Genomic DNA, 27,601 nt, shown 5'->3' with positions numbered 1-27,601 from the left:
ACGATAACCTGGTATTGTGTGATTTTGAACTTTGTCCTCCCCAGTCCACCATAGGCTCCTCCACGTCATCATCCGATATAGTCATCATGGATTTGTTAAGGGAAGGTAGTGTCTGATGAAGGTGACTGATTTTCTTTGAAGGATAAAGAATGGATAGAGTGTATCCGATGTAGATCAACCTGATGATAAGAAGGACCATAAGACGCAGTATTTATAGCAAAAGGATTACAGTTTAATGCAGCTGAAATGATATATTAAACACATTTAGGTTAAGCCTTTCATCTTTTATAATGGGTTTACTAGTTTCCGTTCATTAATATAAGAACCTCAGAACCTTTTCAAAGTTACGTTGTCGAGATAACTTCAGGTTGTCTAACAAGAGATGCCATCTCAGCTCAGACAATGCATTAAAGGTGTGAGGTTAAAGTCTGTCTGTGTCCCAATCTTGAGTCAGACTGGTTCTAGCCTCCCAGTCGGAGAGCACTTCAGCGCTCTGTGCCTTTCGGTCTCGGACCCCTGGGTGACAATCCACCAAGGCAGACTATGGGACCGCCAACAATGCAAAGTGGCCAAGCAGAGGCTGATAGTCAAGTTCGGTACCCATGGGGATGACTTTAACAGGGCACTTTGGTTCATGTCACACGACACGTGACAACACTGCACTGTATACTATTTCACGGACACTCACAAGTACACGCACACACACAAAAGCACACTCCTACCGACCCACACACTATTGCATACCCTCTCTCAAACACAAGCTCTCTCTCATAAACTCACTCAAACACTTCCACATTCACAGCCACTCACGCACATTCTCACAAATTGATACCCCAGTACACTCACACACATGCACCTACACACACTCTCACAGACCCGCATATCCCTACATGCACACACACACACAGACACACACACACACACAGCCACACACACCCACACATGCACCCACAAACACACACATGCATGCACCCACACACGCAGACACACACACACACAGGACACACACCCACACATGCACCCACACACACACATGCAGCCACACACACACGCATGCACCCACACACGCAGACACACACACACACACACACAGACATACACACACACACGGTCCCCCCCCCACACACACACACTGATTCCGGGTTCTCACGACTCTCAGCTGGAGACTATCATTGCCTGCAGACCCGACCTTCATCCCCCCACGACACCATGAAGGGTAACACTTGTTCACGCCCTTACACAGCCGTCTGTGCCCTCCCTTGACCCCGTCCTTTCCATCTTGCCCACCGCCCCTCCATGACGCTCTACCTCCTTCCTGCGCAGGGTTGCTCGGACAATGTCAATTTCACCTCCTTTGTCAATTTCACTTCCTATGTCAATTTCACCGCAATACGTTTTCTTTTTCCCCTCACGAACCGGGATCACCCTACGCTGTGCTTGCTGACCCCACCCCCTACGTTTGCCCTCCCGGATAGCGCTTTGTGTTTCGTTGGACTCCCGGGAGTCGCTGCGGACGTTCTGCTTAAACCTGAGCGGATAACACTGTTCTGCTCGGAGACAGGGAGGTCTGCAGATGCTGGAGCCCGAAACATCGATTTACCTGCTGTGCGTTTCCAGCAACACACTCTCGACACTGTTCTGCCACGACCCTGTCTCGGTTGCACACAATCCCATTCATCATTAAGGCGCCACGGCATCCCAAGGACTTGGGACCCATGGGAACTAAATGATGACAGCGGCCTCAGCACTCTGCACCCCCTGACCTTGGAAAGCCCATCTTGGTTCAGGTTACCTATCTAGGGCAGGGAGGGTTTTGCGTGCACTGCCTTCCCACATCAGTGGAAGCGACCTTCACTAAACAGCTGCCCATGACTACCCCTTGCTGTGAAGTTAAACATCACACAACACCAGGTTATAGTCCAACAGATTTAATTGGAAGCTCTAGATTTCGGACAACCACCTGATGAAGGAGCAGCGCTCCGAAAGCTAGTGCTTCCAATTAAACCTGTTGGTCTATAACCTGGTGTTGTGTGATTTTTAACTTTCTATACCCCAGTCCAACACTGGCATCTCCAAATCATGTCCTCCTGTGAAAACCCCTTACTGCTGACTGACACCTCCCCCTCTTCTACAAAGTAAAAGAGAAACCTGCAAATCTATCAACGGGATCGAACTTCAAATTAATACATATTCCTCGAGAGGGTTCTGCTTCCCGAACTGTTACCCGGAATTCCCTCCTCTCCACAATTACTGCAGCGTGGCCTCAGTCTAATGGTTCCTCTGTTTTTGCCGTTTTTGTTTTCTAAGAAAACTCTTGAGAAGTTTTAGAAACTGAAAGAACTGCAGAATTATGTGGGGCATGGATAGGATAAATAGACAAAGTCTTTTCCCTGGGGTCGGGGAGTCCAGAACTAGAGGGCATAGGTTTAGTGTGAGAGGCGAAAGATATAAAAGCGACCAAAGGGTCAACGCTTTCATCCAGAGGGTGGTACGTGTGTGGAATGAGCTGCCAGAGGAAGTGGCGGAGGCTGGTACAATTGCAACATTTTCCAGGCATTTGGATGGGTATATGAATAGGAAGGGTTTGGAAGGATATGGGCCGGGTGCTGGCAGGTGGGACTAGATTGGGTTGGGATATCTGGTCGGCATGGGCAGGTTGGACCGAAGGGTCTGTTTCCGAGCTGTACATCTCTATCTCGATGACTATGTCTACGCTGTAAATCAGAAACCAAACCCGAAGTCGGTGGTAAAGCTGTATGAAGAGAAATCAGAGTTCACGTTTCGGTCCGGTGAACCTTTCTGAGAACTTGACAAGTTTTAATTGTGTGATCGTTCCAGGGTTGCCCTGGGATTTTCGTGCTATTTCTGTTATTGATTGATTTCAGATGATGAGAAATCCGAAATGCTGCTTTGTGTGTATTAAAAAGTGAGGCGGGGCATCAGGAGACCGATCCACTCAGTAAAACTCGGTCTTTGATGACTTCTCAATTCTAATATTTCACTGCAAAATTTCCAACAAAACAACAACGAAATTTCGAGTCAAGAACTATTATGGCACATCAGCTGGTTTCTAGAGCGCCTCAGCCTATAGCGATGGTGGTATAGTGGTGAGCTTAGCTGCCTTCCAAGCAGTTGACCCGGGTTCGATTCCCGGCCATCGCAAGCAGTGCATTTTAACACCACTCCACAACCAAAAGAGCCGATCGATTCAGTGGGAATGAAACACCTCCGTCTGCACATCACATTGAGTCTGCCAGACCTCTGGAGTGCAGACACAACTTTGAAGTTGAGGATGTCCCCAGGAGGATTAAGGAGTCAAGTCGAGCACGGTTCAAAGAAACACGAGTCATGGCAGAATTCCTTGGTTTTCCATCTTATTTCGAAAGAAATGTTTCCGGATTTCACTCATTTCAACATTACTCTCATTTTGTTTTTTGTGAACTACAGCCTAATATCAAGTGAAATGTGGGTGGACAGTTCACAAATATCCAAACAACGTTATTTCTCATATCGAATCGGTAATGTTATTGTTTTAGGTGCAGGTCAGAAATAGGAGGAGTGGACACCAGCTGCTTTTATATTTCCAGTATGAGAAAATGATTCGATAAAACTCTGAGAGATGATAGAAGTGACCACAGAGTGAGTGAAAGTTTAATCCAGGATAAAGTTAAAAATCACACAACACCAGATTACAGTCCAACAGCTTTACTTGGAAGCACTAGTTTTAGGAGTGCTCCGAAAGCTACTTGGACGATAACCTGGTATTGTGTGATTTTGAACTTTGTCCTCCCCAGTCCACCATAGGCTCCTCCACGTCATCATCCGATATAGTCATCATGGATTTGTTAAGGGAAGGTAGTGTCTGATGAAGGTGACTGATTTTCTTTGAAGGATAAAGAATGGATAGAGTGTATCCGATGTAGATCAACCTGATGATAAGAAGGACCATAAGACGCAGTATTTATAGCAAAAGGATTCCAGTTTAATACAGCTGAAATGATATATTAAACACATTTAGGTTAAGCCTTTCATCTTTTATAATGGGTTTACTAGTTTCCGTTCTTTAATATAAGAACCTCAGAACCTTTTCAAAGTTACGTTGTCGAGATAACTTCAGGTTGTCTAACAAGAGATGCCATCTCAGCTCAGACAATGCATTAAAGGTGTGAGGTTAAAGTCTGTCTGTGTCCCAATCTTGAGTCAGACTTGTTCTAGCCTCCCAGTCGGAGAGCACTTCAGCGCTCTGTGCCTTTCGGTCTCGGACCCCTGGGTGACAATCCACCAAGGCAGACTATGGGACAGCCAACAATGCAAAGTGGCCAAGCAGAGGCTGATAGTCAAGTTCGGTACCCATGGGGATGACTTTAACTGGGCACTTTGGTTCATGTCACACGACACGTGACAACACTGCACTGTATACTATTTCACGGACACTACACAAGTACACGCACACACACAAAAGCACACTCCTACCGACCCACACACACATGCATACCATCTCTCAAACACAAGCTCTCTCTCATAAACTCACTCAAACACTTCCACATTCACGCACATTCTCACAAATTGATACCCCAGTACACTCACACACATGCACCTACACACACTCTCACACACCCGCATATCCCTACATGCATACACACACACACAGACACACACACACACAGCCACACACACCCACACATGCACCCACACACACACACATGCATGCACCCACACACGCAGACACACACACACACACAGGACACACACCCACACATGCACCCACACACACACATGCAGCCACACACACACGCATGCACCCACACACGCAGACACACACACACACACACACACACACAGACATACACACACACACACACGGTCCCCCCCCACACACACACACTGATTCCGGGTTCTCACGACTCTCAGCTGGAGACTATCATTGCCTGCAGACCCGACCTTCATCCCCCCACGACACCATGAAGGGTAACACTTGTTCATGCCCTTACACAGCCGTCTGTGCCCTCCCTTGACCCCGTCCTTTCCATCTTGCCCACCGCCCCTACATGACGCTCTACCTCCTTCCTGCGCAGGGTTGCTCTGACAATGTCAATTTCACCTCCTTTGTCAATTTCACTTCCTGTGTCAATTTCACCGCACTACGTTTTCTTTTTCCCCTCACGAACCGGGATCACCCTACGCTGTGCTTGCTGACCCCACCCCCTACGTTTGCCTTCCCGGATAGCGCTTTGTGTTTCGTTGGACCCGCAGGAGTAGCTGCGGACGTTCTGCTTAAACCTGAGCGGATAACACTGTTCTGCTCGGAGACAGGGAGGTCTGTAGATGCTGGAGCCCGAAACATCGATTTCCCTGCTGTGCGTTTCCAGCAACACACTCTCGACACTGTTCTGCCACGACCCTGTCTCGGTTGCACACAATCCCATTCATCATTAAGGCGCCACGGCATCCCAAGGACTTGGGACCCATGGGAACTAAATGATGACAGCGGCCTCAGCACTCTGCACCCCCTGACCTTGGAAAGCCCATCTTGGTTCAGGTTACCTATCTAGGGCAGGGAGGGTTTTGCGTGCACTGCCTTCCCACATCAGTGGAAGCGACCTTCACTAAACAGCTGCCCATGACTACCCCTTGCTGTGAAGTTAAACATCACACAACACCAGGTTATAGTCCAACAGATTTAATTGGAAGCTCTAGATTTCGGACAACCACCTGATGAAGGAGCAGCGCTCCGAAAGCTAGTGCTTCCAATTAAACCTGTTGGTCTATAACCTGGTGTTGTGTGATTTTTAACTTTCTATACCCCAGTCCAACACTGGCATCTCCAAATCATGCCCTCCTGTGAAAACCCCTTACTGCTGACTGACACCTCCCCCTCTTCTACAAAGTAAAAGAGAAACCTGCAAATCTATCAACGGGATCGAACTTCAAATTAATACATATTCCTCGAGAGGGTTCTGCTTCCCGAACTGTTACCCGGAATTCCCTCCTCTCCACAATTACTGCAGCGTGGCCTCAGTCTAATGGTTCCTCTGTTTTTGCCGTTTTTGTTTTCTAAGAAAACTCTTGAGAAGTTTTAGAAACTGAAAGAACTGCAGAATTATGTGGGGCATGGATAGGATAAATAGACAAAGTCTTTTCCCTGGGGTCGGGGAGTCCAGAACTAGAGGGCATAGGTTTAGTGTGAGAGGCGAAAGATATAAAAGCGACCAAAGGGTCAACGCTTTCATCCAGAGGGTGGTACGTGTGTGGAATGAGCTGCCAGAGGAAGTGGCGGAGGCTGGTACAATTGCAACATTTTCCAGGCATTTGGATGGGTATATGAATAGGAAGGGTTTGGAAGGATATGGGCCGGGTGCTGGCAGGTGGGACTAGATTGGGTTGGGATATCTGGTCGGCATGGGCAGGTTGGACCGAAGGGTCTGTTTCCGAGCTGTACATCTCTATCTCGATGACTATGTCTACGCTGTAAATCAGAAACCAAACCCGAAGTCGGTGGTAAAGCTGTATGAAGAGAAATCAGAGTTCACGTTTCGGTCCGGTGAACCTTTCTGAGAACTTGACAAGTTTTAATTGTGTGATCGTTCCAGGGTTGCCCTGGGATTTTCGTGCTATTTCTGTTATTGATTGATTTCAGATGATGAGAAATCCGAAATGCTGCTTTGTGTGTATTAAAAAGTGAGGCGGGGCATCAGGAGACCGATCCACTCAGTAAAACTCGGTCTTTGATGACTTCTCAATTCTAATATTTCACTGCAAAATTTCCAACAAGACAACAACGAAATTTCGAGTCAAGAACTATTATGGCACATCAGCTGATTTCTAGAGCGCGTCAGGCTGTAGCGATGGTGGTATAGTGGTGAGCATAGCTGCCTTCCAAGCAGTTGACCCGGGTTCGATTCCCGGCCATCGCAAGCAGTGCATTTTAACACCACTCCACAACCAAAAGAGCCGATCGATTCAGTGGGAATGAAACACCTCCGTCTGCACATCACATTGAGTCTGCCAGACCTCTGGAGTGCAGACACAACTTTGAAGTTGAGGATGTCCCCAGGAGGATTAAGGAGTCAAGTCGAGCACGGTTCAAAGAAACACGAGTCATGGCAGAATTCCTTGGTTTTCCATCTTATTTCGAAAGAAATGTTTCCGGATTTCACTCATTTCAACATTACTCTCATTTTGTTTTTTGTGAACTACAGCCTAATATCAAGTGAAATGTGGGTGGACAGTTCACAAATATCCAAACAACGTTATTTCTCATATCGAATCGGTAATGTTATTGTTTTAGGTGCAGGTCAGAAATAGGAGGAGTGAACACCAGCTGCTTTTATATTTCCAGTATGAGAAAATGATTCGATAAAACTCTGAGAGATGATAGAAGTGACCACAGAGTGAGTGAAAGTTTAATCCAGGATAAAGTTAAAAATCACACAACACCAGATTACAGTCCAACAGCTTTACTTGGAAGCACTAGTTTTAGGAGTGCTCCGAAAGCTACTTGGACGATAACCTGGTATTGTGTGATTTTGAACTTTGTCCTCCCCAGTCCACCATAGGCTCCTCCACGTCATCATCCGATATAGTCATCATGGATTTGTTAAGGGAAGGTAGTGTCTGATGAAGGTGACTGATTTTCTTTGAAGGATAAAGAATGGATAGAGTGTATCCGATGTAGATCAACCTGATGATAAGAAGGACCATAAGACGCAGTATTTATAGCAAAAGGATTACAGTTTAATGCAGCTGAAATGATATATTAAACACATTTAGGTTAAGCCTTTCATCTTTTATAATGGGTTTACTAGTTTCCGTTCTTTAATATAAGAACCTCAGAACCTTTTCAAATTTACGTTGTCGAGATAACTTCAGGTTGTCTAACAAGAGATGCCATCTCAGCTCAGACAATGCATTAAAGGTGTGAGGTTAAAGTCTGTCTGTGTCCCAATCTTGAGTCAGACTGGTTCTAGCCTCCCAGTCGGAGAGCACTTCAGCGCTCTGTGCCTTTCGGTCTCGGACCCCTGGGTGACAATCCTCCAAGGGAGACTATGGGACAGCCAACAATGCAAAGTGGCCAAGCAGAGGCTGATAGTCAAGTTCGGTACCCATGGGGATGACTTTAACAGGGCACTTTGGTTCATGTCACACGACACGTGACAACACTGCACTGTATACTATTTCACGGACACTCACAAGTACACGCACACACACAAAAGCACACTCCTACCGACCCACACACTATTGCATACCCTCTCTCAAACACAAGCTCTCTCTCATAAACTCACTCAAACACTTCCACATTCACAGCCACTCACGCACATTCTCACAAATTGATACCCCAGTACACTCACACACATGCACCTACACACACTCTCACAGACCCGCATATCCCTACATGCACACACACACACAGACACACACACACACAGCCACACACACCCACACATGCACCCACAAACACACACATGCATGCACCCACACACGCAGACACACACACACACAGGACACACACCCACACATGCACCCACACACACACATGCAGCCACACACACACGCATGCACCCACACACGCAGACACACACACACACACACACACGCACACACACACGATCCCTCCCCACACACACAAAGATTCCGGGTTCTCACGACTCTCAGCTGGAGACTATCATTGCCTGCAGACCCGACCTTCATCCCCCCACGACACCATGAAGGGTAACACTTGTTCATGCCCTTACACAGCCGTCTGTCCCCTCCCTTGACCCCGTCCTTTCCATCTTGCCCACCGCCCCTACATGACGCTCTACCTCCTTCCTGCGCAGGGTTGCTCTGACAATGTCAATTTCACCTCCTTTGTCAATTTCACTTCCTATGTCAATTTCACCGCAATACGTTTTCTTTTTCCCCTCACGAACCGGGATCACCCTACGCTGTGCTTGCTGACCCCACCCCCTACGTTTGCCTTCCCGGATAGCGCTTTGTGTTTCGTTGGACCCCCGGGAGTAGCTGCGGACGTTCTGCTTAACCCTGAGCGGATAACACTGTTCTGCTCGGAGACAGGGAGGTCTGCAGATGCTGGAGCCCGAAACATCGATTTCCCTGCTGTGCGTTTCCAGCAACACACTCTCGACACTGTTCTGCCACGACCCTGTCTCGGTTGCACACAATCCCATTCATCATTAAGGCGCCACGGCATCCCAAGGACTTGGGACCCATGGGAACTAAATGATGACAGCGGCCTCAGCACTCTGCACCTCCTGACCTTGGAAAGCCCATCTTGGTTCAGGTTACCTATCTAGGGCAGGGAGGGTTTTGCGTGCACTGCCTTCCCACATCAGTGGAAGCGACCTTCACTAAACAGCTGCCCATGACTACCCCTTGCTGTGAAGTTAAACATCACACAACACCAGGTTATAGTCCAACAGATTTAATTGGAAGCTCTAGATTTCGGACAACCACCTGATGAAGGAGCAGCGCTCCGAAAGCTAGTGCTTCCAATTAAACCTGTTGGTCTATAACCTGGTGTTGTGTGATTTTTAACTTTCTATACCCCAGTCCAACACTGGCATCTCCAAATCATGCCCTCCTGTGAAAACCCCTTACTGCTGACTGACACCTCCCCCTCTTCTACAAAGTAAAAGAGAAACCTGCAAATCTATCAACGGGATCGAACTTCAAATTAATACATATTCCTCGAGAGGGTTCTGCTTCCCGAACTGTTACCCGGAATTCCCTCCTCTCCACAATTACTGCAGCGTGGCCTCAGTCTAATGGTTCCTCTGTTTTTGCCGTTTTTGTTTTCTAAGAAAACTCTTGAGAAGTTTTAGAAACTGAAAGAACTGCAGAATTATGTGGGGCATGGATAGGATAAATAGACAAAGTCTTTTCCCTGGGGTCGGGGAGTCCAGAACTAGAGGGCATAGGTTTAGTGTGAGAGGCGAAAGATATAAAAGCGACCAAAGGGTCAACGCTTTCATCCAGAGGGTGGTACGTGTGTGGAATGAGCTGCCAGAGGAAGTGGCGGAGGCTGGTACAATTGCAACATTTTCCAGGCATTTGGATGGGTATATGAATAGGAAGGGTTTGGAAGGATATGGGCCGGGTGCTGGCAGGTGGGACTAGATTGGGTTGGGATATCTGGTCGGCATGGGCAGGTTGGACCGAAGGGTCTGTTTCCGAGCTGTACATCTCTATCTCGATGACTATGTCTACGCTGTAAATCAGAAACCAAACCCGAAGTCGGTGGTAAAGCTGTATGAAGAGAAATCAGAGTTCACGTTTCGGTCCGGTGAACCTTTCTGAGAACTTGACAAGTTTTAATTGTGTGATCGTTCCAGGGTTGCCCTGGGATTTTCGTGCTATTTCTGTTATTGATTGATTTCAGATGATGAGAAATCCGAAATGCTGCTTTGTGTGTATTAAAAAGTGAGGCGGGGCATCAGGAGACCGATCCACTCAGTAAAACTCGGTCTTTGATGACTTCTCAATTCTAATATTTCACTGCAAAATTTCCAACAAAACAACAACGAAATTTCGAGTCAAGAACTATTATGGCACATCAGCTGATTTCTAGAGCGCCTCAGCCTGTAGCGATGGTGGTATAGTGGTGAGCATAGCTGCCTTCCCAGCAGTTGCCCCGGGTTCGATTCCCGGCCATCGCAAGCAGTGCATTTTAACACCACTCCACAACCAAAAGAGCCGATCGATTCAGTGGGAATGAAACACCTCCGTCTGCACATCACATTGAGTCTGCCAGACCTCTGGAGTGCAGACACAACTTTGAAGTTGAGGATGTCCCCAGGAGGATTAAGGAGTCAAGTCGAGCACGGTTCAAAGAAACACGAGTCATGGCAGAATTCCTTGGTTTTCCATCTTATTTCGAAAGAAATGTTTCCGGATTTCACTCATTTCAACATTACTCTCATTTTGTTTTTTGTGAACTACAGCCTAATATCAAGTGAAATGTGGGTGGACAGTTCACAAATATCCAAACAACGTTATTTCTCATATCGAATCGGTAATGTTATTGTTTTAGGTGCAGGTCAGAAATAGGAGGAGTGAACACCAGCTGCTTTTATATTTCCAGTATGAGAAAATGATTCGATAAAACTCTGAGAGATGATAGAAGTGACCACAGAGTGAGTGAAAGTTTAATCCAGGATAAAGTTAAAAATCACACAACACCAGATTACAGTCCAACAGCTTTACTTGGAAGCACTAGTTTTAGGAGTGCTCCGAAAGCTACTTGGACGATAACCTGGTATTGTGTGATTTTGAACTTTGTCCTCCCCAGTCCACCATAGGCTCCTCCACGTCATCATCCGATATAGTCATCATGGATTTGTTAAGGGAAGGTAGTGTCTGATGAAGGTGACTGATTTTCTTTGAAGGATAAAGAATGGATAGAGTGTATCCGATGTAGATCAACCTGATGATAAGAAGGACCATAAGACGCAGTATTTATAGCAAAAGGATTACAGTTTAATGCAGCTGAAATGATATATTAAACACATTTAGGTTAAGCCTTTCATCTTTTATAATGGGTTTACTAGTTTCCGTTCATTAATATAAGAACCTCAGAACCTTTTCAAATTTACGTTGTCGAGATAACTTCAGGTTGTCTAACAAGAGATGCCATCTCAGCTCAGACAATGCATTAAAGGTGTGAGGTTAAAGTCTGTCTGTGTCCCAATCTTGAGTCAGACTGGTTCTAGCCTCCCAGTCGGAGAGCACTTCAGCGCTCTGTGCCTTTCGGTCTCGGACCCCTGGGTGACAATCCTCCAAGGGAGACTATGGGACAGCCAACAATGCAAAGTGGCCAAGCAGAGGCTGATAGTCAAGTTCGGTACCCATGGGGATGACTTTAACAGGGCACTTTGGTTCATGTCACACGACACGTGACAACACTGCACTGTATACTATTTCACGGACACTCACAAGTACACGCACACACACAAAAGCACACTCCTACCGACCCACACACTATTGCATACCCTCTCTCAAACACAAGCTCTCTCTCATAAACTCACTCAAACACTTCCACATTCACAGCCACTCACGCACATTCTCACAAATTGATACCCCAGTACACTCACACACATGCACCTACACACACTCTCACAGACCCGCATATCCCTACATGCACACACACACACAGACACACACACACACAGCCACACACACCCACACATGCACCCACAAACACACACATGCATGCACCCACACACGCAGACACACACACACACAGGACACACACCCACACATGCACCCACACACACACATGCAGCCACACACACACGCATGCACCCACACACGCAGACACACACACACACACACACACGCACACACACACGATCCCTCCCCACACACACAAAGATTCCGGGTTCTCACGACTCTCAGCTGGAGACTATCATTGCCTGCAGACCCGACCTTCATCCCCCCACGACACCATGAAGGGTAACACTTGTACATGCCCTTACACAGCCGTCTGTCCCCTCCCTTGACCCCGTCCTTTCCATCTTGCCCACCGCCCCTACATGACGCTCTACCTCCTTCCTGCGCAGGGTTGCTCTGACAATGTCAATTTCACCTCCTTTGTCAATTTCACTTCCTATGTCAATTTCACCGCAATACGTTTTCTTTTTCCCCTCACGAACCGGGATCACCCTACGCTGTGCTTGCTGACCCCACCCCCTACGTTTGCCTTCCCGGATAGCGCTTTGTGTTTCGTTGGACCCCCGGGAGTAGCTGCGGACGTTCTGCTTAACCCTGAGCGGATAACACTGTTCTGCTCGGAGACAGGGAGGTCTGCAGATGCTGGAGCCCGAAACATCGATTTCCCTGCTGTGCGTTTCCAGCAACACACTCTCGACACTGTTCTGCCACGACCCTGTCTCGGTTGCACACAATCCCATTCATCATTAAGGCGCCACGGCATCCCAAGGACTTGGGACCCATGGGAACTAAATGATGACAGCGGCCTCAGCACTCTGCACCCCCTGACCTTGGAAAGCCCATCTTGGTTCAGGTTACCTATCTAGGGCAGGGAGGGTTTTGCGTGCACTGCCTTCCCACATCAGTGGAAGCGACCTTCACTAAACAGCTGCCCATGACTACCCCTTGCTGTGAAGTTAAACATCACACAACACCAGGTTATAGTCCAACAGATTTAATTGGAAGCTCTAGATTTCGGACAACCACCTGATGAAGGAGCAGCGCTCCGAAAGCTAGTGCTTCCAATTAAACCTGTTGGTCTATAACCTGGTGTTGTGTGATTTTTAACTTTCTATACCCCAGTCCAACACTGGCATCTCCAAATCATGCCCTCCTGTGAAAACCCCTTACTGCTGACTGACACCTCCCCCTCTTCTACAAAGTAAAAGAGAAACCTGCAAATCTATCAACGGGATCGAACTTCAAATTAATACATATTCCTCGAGAGGGTTCTGCTTCCCGAACTGTTACCCGGAATTCCCTCCTCTCCACAATTACTGCAGCGTGGCCTCAGTCTAATGGTTCCTCTGTTTTTGCCGTTTTTGTTTTCTAAGAAAACTCTTGAGAAGTTTTAGAAACTGAAAGAACTGCAGAATTATGTGGGGCATGGATAGGATAAATAGACAAAGTCTTTTCCCTGGGGTCGGGGAGTCCAGAACTAGAGGGCATAGGTTTAGTGTGAGAGGCGAAAGATATAAAAGCGACCAAAGGGTCAACGCTTTCATCCAGAGGGTGGTACGTGTGTGGAATGAGCTGCCAGAGGAAGTGGCGGAGGCTGGTACAATTGCAACATTTTCCAGGCATTTGGATGGGTATATGAATAGGAAGGGTTTGGAAGGATATGGGCCGGGTGCTGGCAGGTGGGACTAGATTGGGTTGGGATATCTGGTCGGCATGGGCAGGTTGGACCGAAGGGTCTGTTTCCGAGCTGTACATCTCTATCTCGATGACTATGTCTACGCTGTAAATCAGAAACCAAACCCGAAGTCGGTGGTAAAGCTGTATGAAGAGAAATCAGAGTTCACGTTTCGGTCCGGTGAACCTTTCTGAGAACTTGACAAGTTTTAATTGTGTGATCGTTCCAGGGTTGCCCTGGGATTTTCGTGCTATTTCTGTTATTGATTGATTTCAGATGATGAGAAATCCGAAATGCTGCTTTGTGTGTATTAAAAAGTGAGGCGGGGCATCAGGAGACCGATCCACTCAGTAAAACTCGGTCTTTGATGACTTCTCAATTCTAATATTTCACTGCAAAATTTCCAACAAAACAACAACGAAATTTCGAGTCAAGAACTATTATGGCACATCAGCTGATTTCTAGAGCGCCTCAGCCTGTAGCGATGGTGGTATAGTGGTGAGCATAGCTGCCTTCCCAGCAGTTGGCCCGGGTTCGATTCCCGGCCATCGCAAGCAGTGCATTTTAACACCACTCCACAACCAAAAGAGCCGATCGATTCAGTGGGAATGAAACACCTCCGTCTGCACATCACATTGAGTCTGCCAGACCTCTGGAGTGCAGACACAACTTTGAAGTTGAGGATGTCCCCAGGAGGATTAAGGAGTCAAGTCGAGCACGGTTCAAAGAAACACGAGTCATGGCAGAATTCCTTGGTTTTCCATCTTATTTCGAAAGAAATGTTTCCGGATTTCACTCATTTCAACATTACTCTCATTTTGTTTTTTGTGAACTACAGCCTAATATCAAGTGAAATGTGGGTGGACAGTTCACAAATATCCAAACAACGTTATTTCTCATATCGAATCGGTAATGTTATTGTTTTAGGTGCAGGTCAGAAATAGGAGGAGTGGACACCAGCTGCTTTTATATTTCCAGTATGAGAAAATGATTCGATAAAACTCTGAGAGATGATAGAAGTGACCACACAGTGAGTGAAAGTTTAATCCAGGATAAAGTTAAAAATCACACAACACCAGATTACAGTCCAACAGCTTTACTTGGAAGCACTAGTTTTAGGAGTGCTCCGAAAGCTACTTGGACGATAACCTGGTATTGTGTGATTTTGAACTTTGTCCTCCCCAGTCCACCACAGGCTCCTCCACGTCATCATCCGATATAGTCATCATGGATTTGTTAAGGGAAGGTAGTGTCTGATGAAGGTGACTGATTTTCTTTGAAGGATAAAGAATGGATGGAGTGTATCCGATGTAGATCAACCTGATGATAAGAAGGACCATAAGACGCAGTATTTATAGCAAAAGGATTACAGTTTAATGCAGCTGAAATGATATATTAAACACATTTAGGTTAAGCCTTTCATCTTTTATAATGGGTTTACTAGTTTCCGTTCTTTAATATAAGAACCTCAGAACCTTTTCAAAGTTACGTTGTCGAGATAACTTCAGGTTGTCTAACAAGAGATGCCATCTCAGCTCAGACAATGCATTAAAGGTGTGAGGTTAAAGTCTGTCTGTGTCCCAATCTTGAGTCAGACTGGTTCTAGCCTCCCAGTCGGAGAGCACTTCAGCGCTCTGTGCCTTTCGGTCTCGGACCCCTGGGTGACAATCCTCCAAGGCAGACTATGGGACCGCCAACAATGCAAAGTGGCCAAGCAGAGGCTGATAGTCAAGTTCGGTACCCATGGGGATGACTTTAACAGGGCACTTTGGTTCATGTCACACGACACGTGACAACACTGCACTGTATACTATTTCACGGACACTCACAAGTACACGCACACACACAAAAGCACACTCCTACCGACCCACACACTATTGCATACCCTCTCTCAAACACAAGCTCTCTCTCATAAACTCACTCAAACACTTCCACATTCACAGCCACTCACGCACATTCTCACAAATTGATACCCCAGTACACTCACACACGTGCACCTACACACACTCTCACAGACCCGCATATCCCTACATGCACACACACACACAGACACACACACACACACAGCCACACACACCCACACATGCACCCACAAACACACACATGCATGCACCCACACACGCAGACACACACACACACAGGACACACACCCACACATGCACCCACACACACACATGCAGCCACACACACACGCATGCACCCACACACGCAGACACACACACACACACACACAGACATACACACACACACCGTCCCCCCCCCACACACACACACTGATTCCGGGTTCTCACGACTCTCAGCTGGAGACTATCATTGCCTGCAGACCCGACCTTCATCCCCCCACGACACCATGAAGGGTAACACTTGTTCACGCCCTTACACAGCCGTCTGTGCCCTCCCTTGACCCCGTCCTTTCCATCTTGCCCACCGCCCCTCCATGACGCTCTACCTCCTTCCTGCGCAGGGTTGCTCGGACAATGTCAATTTCACCTCCTTTGTCAATTTCACTTCCTATGTCAATTTCACCGCAATACGTTTTCTTTTTCCCCTCACGAACCGGGATCACCCTACGCTGTGCTTGCTGACCCCACCCCCTACGTTTGCCCTCCCGGATAGCGCTTTGTGTTTCGTTGGACTCCCGGGAGTCGCTGCGGACGTTCTGCTTAAACCTGAGCGGATAACACTGTTCTGCTCGGAGACAGGGAGGTCTGCAGATGCTGGAGCCCGAAACATCGATTTCCCTGCTGTGCGTTTCCAGCAACACACTCTCGACACTGTTCTGCCACGACCCTGTCTCGGTTGCACACAATCCCATTCATCATTAAGGCGCCACGGCATCCCAAGGACTTGGGACCCATGGGAACTAAATGATGACAGCGGCCTCAGCACTCTGCACCCCCTGACCTTGGAAAGCCCATCTTGGTTCAGGTTACCTATCTAGGGCAGGGAGGGTTTTGCGTGCACTGCCTTCCCACATCAGTGGAAGCGACCTTCACTAAACAGCTGCCCATGACTACCCCTTGCTGTGAAGTTAAACATCACACAACACCAGGTTAGAGTCCAACAGATTTAATTGGAAGCTCTAGATTTCGGACAACCACCTGATGAAGGAGCAGCGCTCCGAAAGCTAGTGCTTCCAATTAAACCTGTTGGTCTATAACCTGGTGTTGTGTGATTTTTAACTTTCTATACCCCAGTCCAACACTGGCATCTCCAAATCATGTCCTCCTGTGAAAACCCCTTACTGCTGACTGACACCTCCCCCTCTTCTACAAAGTAAAAGAGAAACCTGCAAATCTATCAACGGGATCGAACTTCAAATTAATACATATTCCTCGAGAGGGTTCTGCTTCCCGAACTGTTACCCGGAATTCCCTCCTCTCCACAATTACTGCAGCGTGGCCTCAGTCTAATGGTTCCTCTGTTTTTGCCGTTTTTGTTTTCTAAGAAAACTCTTGAGAAGTTTTAGAAACTGAAAGAACTGCAGAATTATGTGGGGCATGGATAGGATAAATAGACAAAGTCTTTTCCCTGGGGTCGGGGAGTCCAGAACTAGAGGGCATAGGTTTAGTGTGAGAGGCGAAAGATATAAAAGCGACCAAAGGGTCAACGCTTTCATCCAGAGGGTGGTACGTGTGTGGAATGAGCTGCCAGAGGAAGTGGCGGAGGCTGGTACAATTGCAACATTTTCCAGGCATTTGGATGGGTATATGAATAGGAAGGGTTTGGAAGGATATGGGCCGGGTGCTGGCAGGTGGGACTAGATTGGGTTGGGATATCTGGTCGGCATGGGCAGGTTGGACCGAAGGGTCTGTTTCCGAGCTGTACATCTCTATCTCGATGACTATGTCTACGCTGTAAATCAGAAACCAAACCCGAAGTCGGTGGTAAAGCTGTATGAAGAGAAATCAGAGTTCACGTTTCGGTCCGGTGAACCTTTCTGAGAACTTGACAAGTTTTAATTGTGTGATCGTTCCAGGGTTGCCCTGGGATTTTCGTGCTATTTCTGTTATTGATTGATTTCAGATGATGAGAAATCCGAAATGCTGCTTTGTGTGTATTAAAAAGTGAGGCGGGGCATCAGGAGACCGATCCACTCAGTAAAACTCGGTCTTTGATGACTTCTCAATTCTAATATTTCACTGCAAAATTTCCAACAAAACAACAACGAAATTTCGAGTCAAGAACTATTATGGCACATCAGCTGGTTTCTAGAGCGCCTCAACCTATAGCGATGGTGGTATAGTGGTGAGCTTAGCTGCCTTCCCAGCAGTTGACCCGGGTTCGATTCCCGGCCATCGCAAGCAGTGCATTTTAACACCACTCCACAACCAAAAGAGCCGATCGATTCAGTGGGAATGAAACACCTCCGTCTGCACATCACATTGAGTCTGCCAGACCTCTGGAGTGCAGACACAACTTTGAAGTTGAGGATGTCCCCAGGAGGATTAAGGAGTCAAGTCGAGCACGGTTCAAAGAAACACGAGTCATGGCAGAATTCCTTGGTTTTCCATCTTATTTCGAAAGAAATGTTTCCGGATTTCACTCATTTCAACATTACTCTCATTTTGTTTTTTGTGAACTACAGCCTAATATCAAGTGAAATGTGGGTGGACAGTTCACAAATATCCAAACAACGTTATTTCTCATATCGAATCGGTAATGTTATTGTTTTAGGTGCAGGTCAGAAATAGGAGGAGTGGACACCAGCTGCTTTTATATTTCCAGTATGAGAAAATGATTCGATAAAACTCTGAGAGATGATAGAAGTGACCACAGAGTGAGTGAAAGTTTAATCCAGGATAAAGTTAAAAATCACACAACACCAGATTACAGTCCAACAGCTTTACTTGGAAGCACTAGTTTTAGGAGTGCTCCGAAAGCTACTTGGACGATAACCTGGTATTGTGTGATTTTGAACTTTGTCCTCCCCAGTCCACCATAGGCTCCTCCACGTCATCATCCGATATAGTCATCATGGATTTGTTAAGGGAAGGTAGTGTCTGATGAAGGTGACTGATTTTCTTTGAAGGATAAAGAATGGATAGAGTGTATCCGATGTAGATCAACCTGATGATAAGAAGGACCATAAGACGCAGTATTTATAGCAAAAGGATTCCAGTTTAATACAGCTGAAATGATATATTAAACACATTTAGGTTAAGCCTTTCATCTTTTATAATGGGTTTACTAGTTTCCGTTCTTTAATATAAGAACCTCAGAACCTTTTCAAAGTTACGTTGTCGAGATAACTTCAGGTTGTCTAACAAGAGATGCCATCTCAGCTCAGACAATGCATTAAAGGTGTGAGGTTAAAGTCTGTCTGTGTCCCAATCTTGAGTCAGACTTGTTCTAGCCTCCCAGTCGGAGAGCACTTCAGCGCTCTGTGCCTTTCGGTCTCGGACCCCTGGGTGACAATCCACCAAGGCAGACTATGGGACAGCCAACAATGCAAAGTGGCCAAGCAGAGGCTGATAGTCAAGTTCGGTACCCATGGGGATGACTTTAACTGGGCACTTTGGTTCATGTCACACGACACGTGACAACACTGCACTGTATACTATTTCACGGACACTACACAAGTACACGCACACACACAAAAGCACACTCCTACCGACCCACACACACATGCATACCATCTCTCAAACACAAGCTCTCTCTCATAAACTCACTCAAACACTTCCACATTCACGCACATTCTCACAAATTGATACCCCAGTACACTCACACACATGCACCTACACACACTCTCACACACCCGCATATCCCTACATGCATACACACAGACACAGACACACACACACACACAGCCACACACACCCACACATGCACCCACACACACACACATGCATGCACCCACACACGCAGACACACACACACACACAGGACACACACCCACACATGCACCCACACACACACATGCAGCCACACACACACGCATGCACCCACACACGCAGACACACACACACACACACACACACACAGACATACACACACACACACACGGTCCCCCCCCACACACACACACTGATTCCGGGTTCTCACGACTCTCAGCTGGAGACTATCATTGCCTGCAGACCCGACCTTCATCCCCCCACGACACCATGAAGGGTAACACTTGTTCATGCCCTTACACAGCCGTCTGTGCCCTCCCTTGACCCCGTCCTTTCCATCTTGCCCACCGCCCCTACATGACGCTCTACCTCCTTCCTGCGCAGGGTTGCTCTGACAATGTCAATTTCACCTCCTTTGTCAATTTCACTTCCTGTGTCAATTTCACCGCACTACGTTTTCTTTTTCCCCTCACGAACCGGGATCACCCTACGCTGTGCTTGCTGACCCCACCCCCTACGTTTGCCTTCCCGGATAGCGCTTTGTGTTTCGTTGGACCCGCAGGAGTAGCTGCGGACGTTCTGCTTAAACCTGAGCGGATAACACTGTTCTGCTCGGAGACAGGGAGGTCTGTAGATGCTGGAGCCCGAAACATCGATTTCCCTGCTGTGCGTTTCCAGCAACACACTCTCGACACTGTTCTGCCACGACCCTGTCTCGGTTGCACACAATCCCATTCATCATTAAGGCGCCACGGCATCCCAAGGACTTGGGACCCATGGGAACTAAATGATGACAGCGGCCTCAGCACTCTGCACCCCCTGACCTTGGAAAGCCCATCTTGGTTCAGGTTACCTATCTAGGGCAGGGAGGGTTTTGCGTGCACTGCCTTCCCACATCAGTGGAAGCGACCTTCACTAAACAGCTGCCCATGACTACCCCTTGCTGTGAAGTTAAACATCACACAACACCAGGTTATAGTCCAACAGATTTAATTGGAAGCTCTAGATTTCGGACAACCACCTGATGAAGGAGCAGCGTTCCGAAAGCTAGTGCTTCCAATTAAACCTGTTGGTCTATAACCTGGTGTTGTGTGATTTTTAACTTTCTATACCCCAGTCCAACACTGGCATCTCCAAATCATGCCCTCCTGTGAAAACCCCTTACTGCTGACTGACACCTCCCCCTCTTCTACAAAGTAAAAGAGAAACCTGCAAATCTATCAACGGGATCGAACTTCAAATTAATACATATTCCTCGAGAGGGTTCTGCTTCCCGAACTGTTAGCCGGAATTCCCTCCTCTCCACAATTACTGCAGCGTGGCCTCAGTCTAATGGTTCCTCTGTTTTTGCCGTTTTTGTTTTCTAAGAAAACTCTTGAGAAGTTTTAGAAACTGAAAGAACTGCAGAATTATGTGGGGCATGGATAGGATAAATAGACAAAGTCTTTTCCCTGGGGTCGGGGAGTCCAGAACTAGAGGGCATAGGTTTAGTGTGAGAGGCGAAAGATATAAAAGCGACCAAAGGGTCAACGCTTTCATCCAGAGGGTGGTACGTGTGTGGAATGAGCTGCCAGAGGAAGTGGCGGAGGCTGGTACAATTGCAACATTTTCCAGGCATTTGGATGGGTATATGAATAGGAAGGGTTTGGAAGGATATGGGCCGGGTGCTAGCAGGTGGGACTAGATTGGGTTGGGATATCTGGTCGGCATGGGCAGGTTGGACCGAAGGGTCTGTTTCCGAGCTGTACATCTCTATCTCGATGACTATGTCTACGCTGTAAATCAGAAACCAAACCCGAAGTCGGTGGTAAAGCTGTATGAAGAGAAATCAGAGTTCACGTTTCGGTCCGGTGAACCTTTCTGAGAACTTGACAAGTTTTAATTGTGTGATCGTTCCAGGGTTGCCCTGGGATTTTCGTGCTATTTCTGTTATTGATTGATTTCAGATGATGAGAAATCCGAAATGCTGCTTTGTGTGTATTAAAAAGTGAGGCGGGGCATCAGGAGACCGATCCACTCAGTAAAACTCGGTCTTTGATGACTTCTCAATTCTAATATTTCACTGCAAAGTTTCCAACAAGACAACAACGAAATTTCGAGTCAAGAACTATTATGGCACATCAGCTGATTTCTAGAGCGCGTCAGCCTGTAGCGATGGTGGTATAGTGGTGAGCATAGCTGCCTTCCAAGCAGTTGACCCGGGTTCGATTCCCGGCCATCGCAAGCAGTGCATTTTAACACCACTCCACAACCAAAAGAGCCGATCGATTCAGTGGGAATGAAACACCTCCGTCTGCACATCACATTGAGTCTGCCAGACCTCTGGAGTGCAGACACAACTTTGAAGTTGAGGATGTCCCCAGGAGGATTAAGGAGTCAAGTCGAGCACGGTTCAAAGAAACACGAGTCATGGCAGAATTCCTTGGTTTTCCATCTTATTTCGAAAGAAATGTTTCCGGATTTCACTCATTTCAACATTACTCTCATTTTGTTTTTTGTGAACTACAGCCTAATATCAAGTGAAATGTGGGTGGACAGTTCACAAATATCCAAACAACGTTATTTCTCATATCGAATCGGTAATGTTATTGTTTTAGGTGCAGGTCAGAAATAGGAGGAGTGAACACCAGCTGCTTTTATATTTCCAGTATGAGAAAATGATTCGATAAAACTCTGAGAGATGATAGAAGTGACCACAGAGTGAGTGAAAGTTTAATCCAGGATAAAGTTAAAAATCACACAACACCAGATTACAGTCCAACAGCTTTACTTGGAAGCACTAGTTTTAGGAGTGCTCCGAAAGCTACTTGGACGATAACCTGGTATTGTGTGATTTTGAACTTTGTCCTCCCCAGTCCACCATAGGCTCCTCCACGTCATCATCCGATATAGTCATCATGGATTTGTTAAGGGAAGGTAGTGTCTGATGAAGGTGACTGATTTTCTTTGAAGGATAAAGAATGGATAGAGTGTATCCGATGTAGATCAACCTGATGATAAGAAGGACCATAAGACGCAGTATTTATAGCAAAAGGATTACAGTTTAATGCAGCTGAAATGATATATTAAACACATTTAGGTTAAGCCTTTCATCTTTTATAATGGGTTTACTAGTTTCCGTTCATTAATATAAGAACCTCAGAACCTTTTCAAATTTACGTTGTCGAGATAACTTCAGGTTGTCTAACAAGAGATGCCATCTCAGCTCAGACAATGCATTAAAGGTGTGAGGTTAAAGTCTGTCTGTGTCCCAATCTTGAGTCAGACTGGTTCTAGCCTCCCAGTCGGAGAGCACTTCAGCGCTCTGTGCCTTTCGGTCTCGGACCCCTGGGTGACAATCCTCCAAGGGAGACTATGGGACAGCCAACAATGCAAAGTGGCCAAGCAGAGGCTGATAGTCAAGTTCGGTACCCATGGGGATGACTTTAACAGGGCACTTTGGTTCATGTCACACGACACGTGACAACACTGCACTGTATACTATTTCACGGACACTCACAAGTACACGCACACACACAAAAGCACACTCCTACCGACCCACACACTATTGCATACCCTCTCTCAAACACAAGCTCTCTCTCATAAACTCACTCAAACACTTCCACATTCACAGCCACTCACGCACATTCTCACAAATTGATACCCCAGTACACTCACACACATGCACCTACACACACTCTCACAGACCCGCATATCCCTACATGCACACACACACACAGACACACACACACACAGCCACACACACCCACACATGCACCCACAAACACACACATGCATGCACCCACACACGCAGACACACACACACACAGGACACACACCCACACATGCACCCACACACACACACATGCAGCCACACACACACGCATGCACCCACACACGCAGACACACACACACACACACACACACACACAGACATACACACACACACACGGTCCCCCCCCCACACACACACACTGATTCCGGGTTCTCACGACTCTCAGCTGGAGACTATCATTGCCTGCAGACCCGACCTTCATCCCCCCACGACACCATGAAGGGTAACACTTGTTCATGCCCTTACACAGCCGTCTGTGCCCTCCCTTCACCCCGTCCTTTCCATCTTGCCCACCGCCCCTACATGACGCTCTACCTCCTTCCTGCGCAGGGTTGCTCTGACAATGTCAATTTCACCTCCTTTGTCAATTTCACTTCCTATGTCAATTTCACCGCAATACGTTTTCTTTTTCCCCTCACGAACCGGGATCACCCTACGCTGTGCTTGCTGACCCCACCCCCTACGTTTGCCCTCCCGGATAGCGCTTTGTGTTTCGTTGGACCCGCAGGAGTAGCTGCGGACGTTCTGCTTAAACCTGAGCGGATAACACTGTTCTGCTCGGAGACAGGGAGGTCTGCAGATGCTGGAGCCCGAAACATCGATTTCCCTGCTGTGCGTTTCCAGCAACACACTCTCGACACTGTTCTGCCACGACCCTGTCTCGGTTGCACACAATCCCATTCATCATTAAGGCGCCACGGCATCCCAAGGACTTGGGACCCATGGGAACTAAATGATGACAGCGGCCTCAGCACTCTGCACCCCCTGACCTTGGAAAGCCCATCTTGGTTCAGGTTACCTATCTAGGGCAGGGAGGGTTTTGCGTGCACTGCCTTCCCACATCAGTGGAAGCGACCTTCACTAAACAGCTGCCCATGACTACCCCTTGCTGTGAAGTTAAACATCACACAACACCAGGTTATAGTCCAACAGATTTAATTGGAAGCTCTAGATTTCGGACAACCACCTGATGAAGGAGCAGCGCTCCGAAAGCTAGTGCTTCCAATTAAACCTGTTGGTCTATAACCTGGTGTTGTGTGATTTTTAACTTTCTATACCCCAGTCCAACACTGGCATCTCCAAATCATGCCCTCCTGTGAAAACTCCTTACTGCTGACTGACACCTCCCCCTCTTCTACAAAGTAAAAGAGAAACCTGCAAATCTATCAACGGGATCGAACTTCAAATTAATACATATTCCTCGAGAGGGTTCTGCTTCCCGAACTGTTACCCGGAATTCCCTCCTCTCCACAATTACTGCAGCGTGGCCTCAGTCTAATGGTTCCTCTGGTTTTGCCGTTTTTGTTTTCTAAGAAAACTCTTGAGAAGTTTTAGAAACTGAAAGAACTGCAGAATTATGTGGGGCATGGATAGGATAAATAGACAAAGTCTTTTCCCTGGGGTCGGGGAGTCCAGAACTAGAGAGCATAGGTTTAGTGTGAGAGGCGAAAGATATAAAAGCGACCAAAGGGTCAACGCTTTCATCCAGAGGGTGGTACGTGTGTGGAATGAGCTGCCAGAGGAAGTGGCGGAGGCTGGTACAATTGCAACATTTTCCAGGCATTTGGATGGGTATATGAATAGGAAGGGTTTGGAAGGATATGGGCCGGGTGCTGGCAGGTGGGACTAGATTGGGTTGGGATATCTGGTCGGCATGGGCAGGTTGGACCGAAGGGTCTGTTTCCGAGCTGTACATCTCTATCTCGATGACTATGTCTACGCTGTAAATCAGAAACCAAACCCGAAGTCGGTGGTAAAGCTGTATGAAGAGAAATCAGAGTTCACGTTTCGGTCCGGTGAACCTTTCTGAGAACTTGACAAGTTTTAATTGTGTGATCGTTCCAGGGTTGCCCTGGGATTTTCGTGCTATTTCTGTTATTGATTGATTTCAGATGATGAGAAATCCGAAATGCTGCTTTGTGTGTATTAAAAAGTGAGGCGGGGCATCAGGAGACCGATCCACTCAGTAAAACTCGGTCTTTGATGACTTCTCAATTCTAATATTTCACTGCAAAATTTCCATCAAAACAACAACGAAATTTCGAGTCAAGAACTATTATGGCACATCAGCTGATTTCTAGAGCGCTTCAGGCTGTAGCGATGGTGGTATAGTGGTGAGCATAGCTACCTTCCAAGCAGTTGATCCGGGTTCGATTCCCGGCCATCGCAAGCAGTGCGTTTTAACACCACTCCACAACCAAAAGAGCCGATCGATTCAGTGGGAATGAAACACCTCCGTCTGCACATCACATTGAGTCTGCCAGACCTCTGGAGTGCAGACACAACTTTGAAGTTGAGGATGTCCCCAGGAGGATTAAGGAGTCAAGTCGAGCACGGTTCAAAGAAACACGAGTCATGGCAGAATTCCTTGGTTTTCCATCTTATTTCGAAAGAAATGTTTCCGGATTTCACTCATTTCAACATTACTCTCATTTTGTTTTTTGTGAACTACAGCCTAATATCAAGTGAAATGTGGGTGGACAGTTCACAAATATCCAAACAACGTTATTTCTCATATCGAATCGGTAATGTTATTGTTTTAGGTGCAGGTCAGAAATAGGAGGAGTGGACACCAGCTGCTTTTATATTTCCAGTATGAGAAAATGATTCGATAAAACTCTGAGAGATGATAGAAGTGACCACACAGTGAGTGAAAGTTTAATCCAGGATAAAGTTAAAAATCACACAACACCAGATTACAGTCCAACAGCTTTACTTGGAAGCACAAGTTTTAGGAGTGCTCCGAAAGCTACTTGGACGATAACCTGGTATTGTGTGATTTTGAACTTTGTCCTCCCCAGTCCACCACAGGCTCCTCCACGTCATCATCCGATATAGTCATCATGGATTTGTTAAGGGAAGGTAGTGTCTGATGAAGGTGACTGATTTTCTTTGAAGGATAAAGAATGGATGGAGTGTATCCGATGTAGATCAACCTGATGATAAGAAGGACCATAAGACGCAGTATTTATAGCAAAAGGATTACAGTTTAATGCAGCTGAAATGATATATTAAACACATTTAGGTTAAGCCTTTCATCTTTTATAATGGGTTTACTAGTTTCCGTTCTTTAATATAAGAACCTCAGAACCTTTTCAAAGTTACGTTGTCGAGATAACTTCAGGTTGTCTAACAAGAGATGCCATCTCAGCTCAGACAATGCATTAAAGGTGTGAGGTTAAAGTCTGTCTGTGTCCCAATCTTGAGTCAGACTGGTTCTAGCCTCCCAGTCGGAGAGCACTTCAGCGCTCTGTGCCTTTCGGTCTCGGACCCCTGGGTGACAATCCTCCAAGGCAGACTATGGGACAGACAACAATGCAAAGTGGCCAAGCAGAGGCTGATAGTCAAGTTCGGTACCCATGGGGATGACTTTAACTGGGCACTTTGGTTCATGTCACACGACACGTGACAACACTGCACTGTATACTATTTCACGGACACTACACAAGTACACGCACACACACAAAAGCACACTCCTACCGACCCACACACACATGCATACCCTCTCTCAAACACAAGCTCTCTCTCATAAACTCACTCAAACACTTCCACATTCACAGCCACTCACGCACATTCTCACAAATTGATACCCCAGTACACTCACACACATGCACCTACACACACTCTCACACACCCGCATATCCCTACATGCATACACACACACACAGACACACACACACACAGCCACACACACCCACACATGCACCCACACACACACACATGCAGCCACACACACACGCATGCACCCACACACGCAGACACACACACACACACACACACACACACAGACATACACACACACACACGGTCCCCCCCCCACACACACACACTGATTCCGGGTTCTCACGACTCTCAGCTGGAGACTATCATTGCCTGCAGACCCGACCTTCATCCCCCCACGACACCATGAAGGGTAACACTTGTTCATGCCCTTACACAGCCGTCTGTGCCCTCCCTTCACCCCGTCCTTTCCATCTTGCCCACCGCCCCTACATGACGCTCTACCTCCTTCCTGCGCAGGGTTGCTCTGACAATGTCAATTTCACCTCCTTTGTCAATTTCACTTCCTATGTCAATTTCACCGCAATACGTTTTCTTTTTCCCCTCACG

The 27,601-nt window shown here is 47.1% G+C and overlaps 7 non-coding genes across 7 annotated transcripts; all 7 read left to right on the top strand.

Moving 5' to 3' along the window:
• Nucleotides 1-3,090: 3,090 nt before the first annotated feature.
• Nucleotides 3,091-3,162, top strand: trnag-ucc (transfer RNA glycine (anticodon UCC)). Its single transcript has one exon. It is a non-coding gene; the product is annotated as a tRNA-Gly (tRNA).
• A 3,680-nt stretch (nt 3,163-6,842) lies between these two features.
• trnag-ucc (transfer RNA glycine (anticodon UCC)) lies at nt 6,843-6,914 on the top strand. Its single transcript has one exon. It is a non-coding gene; the product is annotated as a tRNA-Gly (tRNA).
• Nucleotides 6,915-10,583: 3,669 nt separating this feature from the next.
• trnag-ucc (transfer RNA glycine (anticodon UCC)) lies at nt 10,584-10,655 on the top strand. The gene has a single exon. It is a non-coding gene; the product is annotated as a tRNA-Gly (tRNA).
• A 3,669-nt stretch (nt 10,656-14,324) lies between these two features.
• trnag-ucc (transfer RNA glycine (anticodon UCC)) lies at nt 14,325-14,396 on the top strand. Its single transcript has one exon. It is a non-coding gene; the product is annotated as a tRNA-Gly (tRNA).
• Nucleotides 14,397-18,074: 3,678 nt separating this feature from the next.
• Nucleotides 18,075-18,146, top strand: trnag-ucc (transfer RNA glycine (anticodon UCC)). Its single transcript has one exon. It is a non-coding gene; the product is annotated as a tRNA-Gly (tRNA).
• Nucleotides 18,147-21,828: 3,682 nt separating this feature from the next.
• On the top strand, nt 21,829-21,900 carry trnag-ucc (transfer RNA glycine (anticodon UCC)). The gene has a single exon. It is a non-coding gene; the product is annotated as a tRNA-Gly (tRNA).
• A 3,688-nt stretch (nt 21,901-25,588) lies between these two features.
• trnag-ucc (transfer RNA glycine (anticodon UCC)) lies at nt 25,589-25,660 on the top strand. Its single transcript has one exon. It is a non-coding gene; the product is annotated as a tRNA-Gly (tRNA).
• Nucleotides 25,661-27,601: the final 1,941 nt, after the last annotated feature.

The sequence above is a fragment of the Chiloscyllium punctatum genome, chromosome 15 (assembly GCF_047496795.1).
Source record: "Chiloscyllium punctatum isolate Juve2018m chromosome 15, sChiPun1.3, whole genome shotgun sequence".
In the NCBI taxonomy this organism is placed as follows: Eukaryota; Metazoa; Chordata; class Chondrichthyes; order Orectolobiformes; family Hemiscylliidae; genus Chiloscyllium; species Chiloscyllium punctatum.
This window is presented reverse-complemented; position numbering and strand designations above follow the sequence as displayed.